Raw genomic sequence first — 7,500 nt, 5'->3', positions numbered from 1 at the left:
AGGATATCAAATAACACATACAGACAAACATACACACATACATCTTAGCACACATACATATACCTATGCCATATCTTTTTTCCCCTTTCTCATTTTTTCTTCTTCCTTTTATTTATATTTTTTCTTTTCTTCCTTATCTTCATTCTTCTTCAACCCCGAATCTTAAAAATACACATCGCAGAAAACGATCACCAAACATTTGACTGAGAAGACCTTAAAGTCTGTTGTGACATTGCTGTGCTTGTTACAATTCCGTTAGATATACTGGCAATAGTTGAAATTCTTGTAATTATTGTTGGTGTTGCTGTTGTTAGTGGTGGTAGTGTTGTGGTCGTCGCCGCCGTTGGTGTTGTTCTTTAGCTCCAGGTCAACCTTGACCAAGCTGTCCTACAACCAAACAAAGCAGTCACCATATTTTCCATTTAGAAGTATTTGAAGATTACATTATGCAATTCGTCCTTCCATTCTTTAAGTTCTTTAAGATTCTAAAAGTAGTTTGATGGTAATTTGTCTGGGGTTTTTTTTTCTAGCAAACACATAAAGACTTCCCCGTGACGGAATGCGGTGGTGATATGATGTTAATACAATATTGATAGTACTAGTGGTAGATGGTGGTGGTGCTGGTGGTGGCCCTAATGATAAGCGCTCGTTTAATTTCAGTTAGTCAAGTAAACTGATGTCAGCATTTTAAAACAGGGCGGGGAAGTCCTCGAGTGCGCGTGCGAAATTTCACCTGCATCCAAATTTGTCGTAACCAGCTGACGACCTATGTAAACACCTATGTAATAATAGTAATAATAATAATAATAATAATAATAATAATAATATAATAATAATAATAATAATAATCCTTTCTACTATAGTCGATTACATCGAGCCCAGTATTCGACTGGTACTTAATTTATCGACCCCGAAAGGAGGAAAAGCAAAGTCGACCTCGGCGGAATTTGAACTCAAAATGTAAGAACAGCTAAAATGCCGCTAAGCATTTTGCCCGGTGTACTAACGATTCCGCCAGCTTGCCATTTCTATTTGCCACAGGTGCATAGACGAGGGAGACGGACAGGTGTAAGTTCATATAAGTTGTGTAACTATGAATTTTAAAATTCTTTACTTTTCTCAGAGCATATGTACCTTTTATAGATTCTTATTCACTTATCGTTTCACACCTGGTCCCGAAAACGTGCCCCAACACTAAATAGAGAGATGTGTTAGATGGTCATAGTTGTTGCAGTCGGGATGTTATGGAGCTGGTCACACCAAGTAGTAGAGTTAGTAGAGGACTAGTAGTTATTGTGACGATGATATAGTGACATAGTAAATAGGCGGGCTGAATTAATGGTAGATATATCTATCTATACTTAATATATATATATATATATATATATATATATATAATATATTGTGTGTATGTATATATATATATATATATATATATATATATACCTAAGAAGCTGTCTTGGCTATCCACGAGCGTAGTTAGTCAATCGGGTCCCCGAGATATTATCCATAAAAAATGCTTAGTACCATCTAGTATCATAAAACACACGGAACGTATCAGGCTGTATTCATTGACGTGTGTATGTGTGTGTATATATGTGTGTATGTATGTATCTAACTATCTATCTAAACTATGGGTAAATAGATAGATAGATAGATAGATAGATAGATAGATAGACAGATAGATAGATGATAGATAGATAGATAGATAGATAGATAGATAGATAGATAGATAGATAGATAGATAGATAGATAGATAGATAGATAAGATTAGATAGATAGATAGATAGATAGTAGATGATAGATAGATAGATAGATAGATAGATAGATAGATAGATATGCATCAGTTTTCTTTTTTACTGCCTTTTGGGGACCGAATCAAACTATTTTGAATAATAACAAATGTAACTCTCGTTAAATGTGCTGAGTCTCTTTCTTTCGTTTGTCCACTTATATACAATATATACATTACGAGTATATATATGTGCATATTAGACGACTCACTGTTACACACCTGTACACACACAAACACAATATATACACATATAAATGACTATAGCTAAACCTATTAAACAGAATCGTTTTGTTAGTCCTTGTTGAAGGCTCTCCTGTATCAGGGGGGGATACTTTATCCATGTATTCATATATATTATACACTATCGTAGACTTTTTCCTCTCGTTTCTTCCTACCTTCACACCTGTTTCGCCCACCCGATTTTATGTAATCACTGCCATCACTACACCACTCATACACACACAAATTGTAACCTGTCTTTGTAATGTACTTCTCAGCTGACACCTCCTGTGGCAAATATAAGAACTCATCATGATCATCGTCATTAGACCATCGGGAAAAAAAATATTATTTTGCGGTATTTCTTTCGGCTAATTTGTGTTCTGATTTCAAATCCCCGCCGAGGTCAGATTTGCCTTTCATCTTTCCAGGGTCGATAAAAAAAATATAGCGTCAGTCAAACATGGAAGTATATGATATCGACTGACCCTCTCGTCCACTCCACTTCACCTGAAATCACTGGTCTTGTTGTTGTTGTCGTTGTTGTTGTTGTTGTTGTTGTTGAGTTCAAATACCGCCGAGCTCGACTTTGCCTTTCATATTTTCGGGGGTCGATAAAATAAGTACCAGTTGAGCATTGGGGGTCGATGTAATCAACTTACCTCGAACTTGCTGGCCTTGTGCCAAAATTTGAAACCATTATTGTTGTTGTTATTGTTGTTCGTCTTTGAGTTAGCCCTCGTCGACTTGCTTTGAAGTTCCACTAGGAAAAGCAGGTGAGGGCGCAGGTGGAAGTGCTCTCCTCCAGTAAGTTGATTAAAAGGTGAGTGACAAATAGTTAACATGTCATCAGCGAATAGGTCAACTTTCAACATGTGCCTACGGGTCAAAGACGAACTATTGAGAGAAGGTGTTTGCCCTTTGCAATTCTTGTGATCTTGGATCTGTTTCACTTCTTGGCTTCAAACCTCTTCTTCTTAGACGATATCATATACTTGGATATGGCTTATTTTTTGTATTTCTTTCCCTTTTTTTTATGTGCTTTTGTTGTTTTTTGCAGGGTGGGAGCGGGTACTCTGTAAACCCCTAATACTTTTTGCAACCTGTCTCAGCAATGTCTCCTTCATCCGTTGTCCTGGTGGTAAACAGATAAAATTATCATCATCATCATCATCATCGTCATCAATTTCATTCTCCTCTCCTCATTCTCGTTGTCGTCATCGTTTTCATTCTTCTCATCATCGTCGTCATCTGTCATCTGTCATCGCTGACAGCGACGACGTCACCGTCGCCATCTACGTCGTCGTCATCATCACCATTTTCGTCATCGTTGTCGTCATTATCATCATCATCATCATCATTATCATTATCGTCGTCGTCGTCATCATCATCATCATCATCATCATCATCATCATCATCATCATCATCATCATCATCATCATCATCATCATCATCACCATCACCATCATCATCATCATCATCATCATCATCATCATCATCATCTTCACCATCATCGTCATCGTCGTCGTTATTGTCATTATATACATTGTCGCCGTTGCCACCATCATCATCAACATCATCAAAATCATCTTCACCGTCGTCATTATCATCATCGTCATCGTCATTATCGTCATCCTTGTCGTTGTTGACATCAACATCATAATCATCATCATAATAATCACCATCATCATCATCATAATCATCATTATTATTATCGTTATTATTATTATTATTAATGTGACGGGTTCCGAGTTAATATCTTCGTTGACAACTACTGTGTAATCGATGCTGTAACATGGTAACGGTTACTACTAGCAACAGCAGTTATAGTGTGATTGTTATCGTTTAACCCCAAGTTAGCCCTGATTAAGCACAAAACCTATGATCACTTTTGTCTTCCAGACATGACCATCCTATCTTATTTTTATCCAAGCTTGTCTTTCCTTTATTTAATATACTTAGGGCCTGCAATGAGGGAGATTTGGCTGCTACTTCTCGTATATCGAGGTTCATCATTGGCATGAGTACAGTAGTAGTAGTAGTAGTAGTAGTAGTAGTAGTAGTAGTAGTAGTAGTAGTTGCTGTTGTGTATTCACGCATCAAAACAACAGCAAGGGCTCCTATGTGTGACCACTTAAAGGACCCAGAAAACGTTGCCCAAAAATTCATTCAAATTACACCTTATGTTACCTTGTGTTACAAAAGAGCTCGTTAGATAGTGAAGTCCTGGTTTCCTGATGTGTTGGTCGCGGCTGGAACGCCTTTGGTCTGACCCGAAGTCATCTGTTGTGACAACAGTCTCAACAACGATGACAACAGCACAGCAACACCAACACCAACACCAACACCAACAACAACAACTGCTACTACATTCCGGTCTTGGAAGCCTCTTGGTGGTCGCTGGAAATAGCCAAATTGTTCCAAAGAAAATCGCTGTCTGCTGCTTTTAAAAAGACAGGGCGGTCACGGCTGGAAAATTTTTGATCATAGGTCAGATTCAGTCAAAGCAAACCTTGGGTTAAATTATAGCAGTAATGTTGAATAGGTTTTGTAGGACACAGTCTGAGTTAACATTGTTTCTATGTGTCTCTCTACGCGTTCAACAGGTGGGTTTCGTTTGATATGTGGATTTCTATGAGTACAGAGTTAGCATACATACTGCACTCTGCTTGGCAGCCTGGTAATGCCATGTATGCGTGCGTATGCGTGTGTGTATACACAGAGAGTGTGAGAACATGGAAGGAGAGTGTGGCAGAAGAGAGCGAGAGGAGAGAGAGAGATAAAGAGAGGAAGGAAATTTTGTGGCGGATGGATAACTAGAGATTTCTGTATCATTACAGTAGTGTACAGGTGAAATAGAGACAAGATTTATACAGACATACATGTTCATAGTTAAGGTTCGTGGGAGTTCTTTTTACGCAGTGTGTGACTGGATTAGACACACATGCATGCACGCACACACACGCACACACACGTACACACACACACACGCACACACAGGTGCTGAGATATACGAAATCATAGACACGCACAAACATACAAACAGTAGAACATATAGTTATATATGAATGAACGCGTGAATCCATGTATATTAGAATATATATACATAAATACAGACGCATGCACACATATGTGTGTATGCATATATATATATATATATATATATATATATGCATGTGTGTATATATACATGTATATATACATGCATACAGACGTATGCACACATATGTGTGTATGCATATATATATATATATATAATATATATATACAATATATATATGCATGTGTGTCTGTATATATACATGCATATATACATGCATACAGACGCATGCACACATATGTGTGTGCATATATATATATATATATATATATGCATGTGTGTATATATACATGCATATATACATGCATACGTGTATACGCACATCCATACACATATATGCATGCATACACACGTACATAAATGCTTACACATACACACGCTGCCGTTTATACATACATAAATTGCATGCATATATTTACATCCCTCAGTGTGTATACGTGAGTACATGTGTGTGCGAGAGAATGAGAGAGAGAGGGGGAGAGAGGGAGAGGCTTGTTTATATAATTCTATAATATAAAGAAATTTATCCGTTCGACTGCCATCTTCCGTCTTTCCTTCTCGACGACATTCTCTCCACAGTAACTTCGAAACATCCATATTACTCGCACAAGAAGGTTATTCACCACTTTTTCCATCGCACTTTCATTATCATCCCTCTCTCTCTCTCTCTCTCTCTCTCTCTCTCTCTCTCTCTCTCCTCTCTCTCTCTCTCTCCATGCTCTCTCTCTCATGCTCTCTCTCTCTCTCTCCTCTCTCTCTCACTCACTCACTCATTGCACTATAATTTATCACAAATAAACAAACAAATACATAAATAAATAAACCGTATGCTTTTCAGTTCCGTATAACCCGTCAATAAAGTTAATGCAATTTCATGTTCCATATCGGGATACCTCGATATATGTGCGTGAGTATTCATATGCATATGTGTGTGTGTGTGTGTGTGTGTGTGTGTGTGTGTGTGTGTGCGAGTGTGTTCAACTTGGCTTTCATGTTTATTCAGAGAGCTACTAAGTAATTGTCACTGCATTATTTATATACATTTATATATTCCTTATTGTTCAAAATACTTTCGACTGTCTGATGATCGGTGACGTGAAACTCGGAATAACTGTTTGTGAAGTCTTTTCAGTTTGTGTGTGTGTGTATGTATGTGCATGTGTATTGTATATATGGATGTATACATATGTATGTATACGTATCTATATACATCACATATATATATATATATATATTTGTATGCATCATATATAGGTATGCATAGATAGATAGATAGATAGATAGATAGATAGATAGATAGATAGATAGATAGATAGATAGGCAGATAGATAGATAGATAGACAGACAGACAGACAGACAGATAGAGATAGATTAGATAGATAGATAGAAGATAGATAGATAGATAGATAGATAGATAGATAGATAGATAGATAGATAGAATAGATAGATAGATAGATAGATAGATAGATAGATAGATGTATATGTAATCAAGAAGGATTACTCAATGCATTTTTAGCATAGTACATATTTATTAACTGTTATATGGAAACGTTGAGCAATGATTTCGAAGTTTCGACCAGTTCGTCATCATCAGACAGTCTGCTAGTGGCGATCCAACCGAAACTTTGAAGTGTCTAGCATGAAAGGAAATAGTCAAATAGATAGGTTGGTTTGTTTTCGTGATTTTTGGTCAATGTAGAGAATATTTCATTAGTATCAGAAATAGCTAATCCCAAATCAATTGACCATTCCACTTTATCTTGTTCTTCACCACATTCTGGTTACCTTCGATTACGTTTATTCACACCGCCTAAGATTAAAACAAATCATGATAATAATCCATTCTAATTTTGGCAGTTTTGGGGGGAGTGGGGAAGTCGGTAACGACCCCAGTACTTGACGAGTATTTATATTCCTGACTCAGAAAGGCTAAAAAGAAAAGTCGACCTCGACGGAATTTGAACTCGGAACGTTAGGAACCGAAAGATATGATGCTAAGCATTTTGTTTGATGCGTTAACTATTCTGCCTGCTTACCGCCTTTAAAATAATATTTATTTTTAACTATGGCACAAGGCCAGCAATTTTAGGAGAGGTATGTCAATAATATCGATCCAGTGCTGAACTGGTACATATTTTATCGATGAAAGGCAAAGCTATGGTAGGATTTGAACTCAGAACGTAAAGAGCCGGAAGAAATTCCGCTAAGCTCTAACGATTCAGCCAGTTCACCAGATAGATTTTGCTAATTGCAACTAAACAGCCCCAGAGGGGCTGAAATATCTGGAAGGGGCACGTTAGATAATGTAGACTTTGACATATTAGGTCTGAATAACAAGACGAGGTGATCATGGCTGGTAAACGTCTCTCCGTCTTTCGTCACAAGT

At 37.3% G+C, this 7,500-nt stretch overlaps 1 protein-coding gene across 1 annotated transcript in view; it reads left to right on the top strand.

The window, feature by feature from the left end:
• Nucleotides 1–7,500, top strand: part of LOC115216470 — a 43,399-nt gene that overhangs the window by 942 nt on the left and 34,957 nt on the right. The gene's annotated exons all lie outside the window — the stretch shown is intronic.

The sequence above is a fragment of the Octopus sinensis genome, linkage group LG10, assembly GCF_006345805.1.
Source record: "Octopus sinensis linkage group LG10, ASM634580v1, whole genome shotgun sequence".
NCBI classification, from domain to species: domain Eukaryota; kingdom Metazoa; phylum Mollusca; class Cephalopoda; order Octopoda; family Octopodidae; genus Octopus; species Octopus sinensis.
This window is presented reverse-complemented; position numbering and strand designations above follow the sequence as displayed.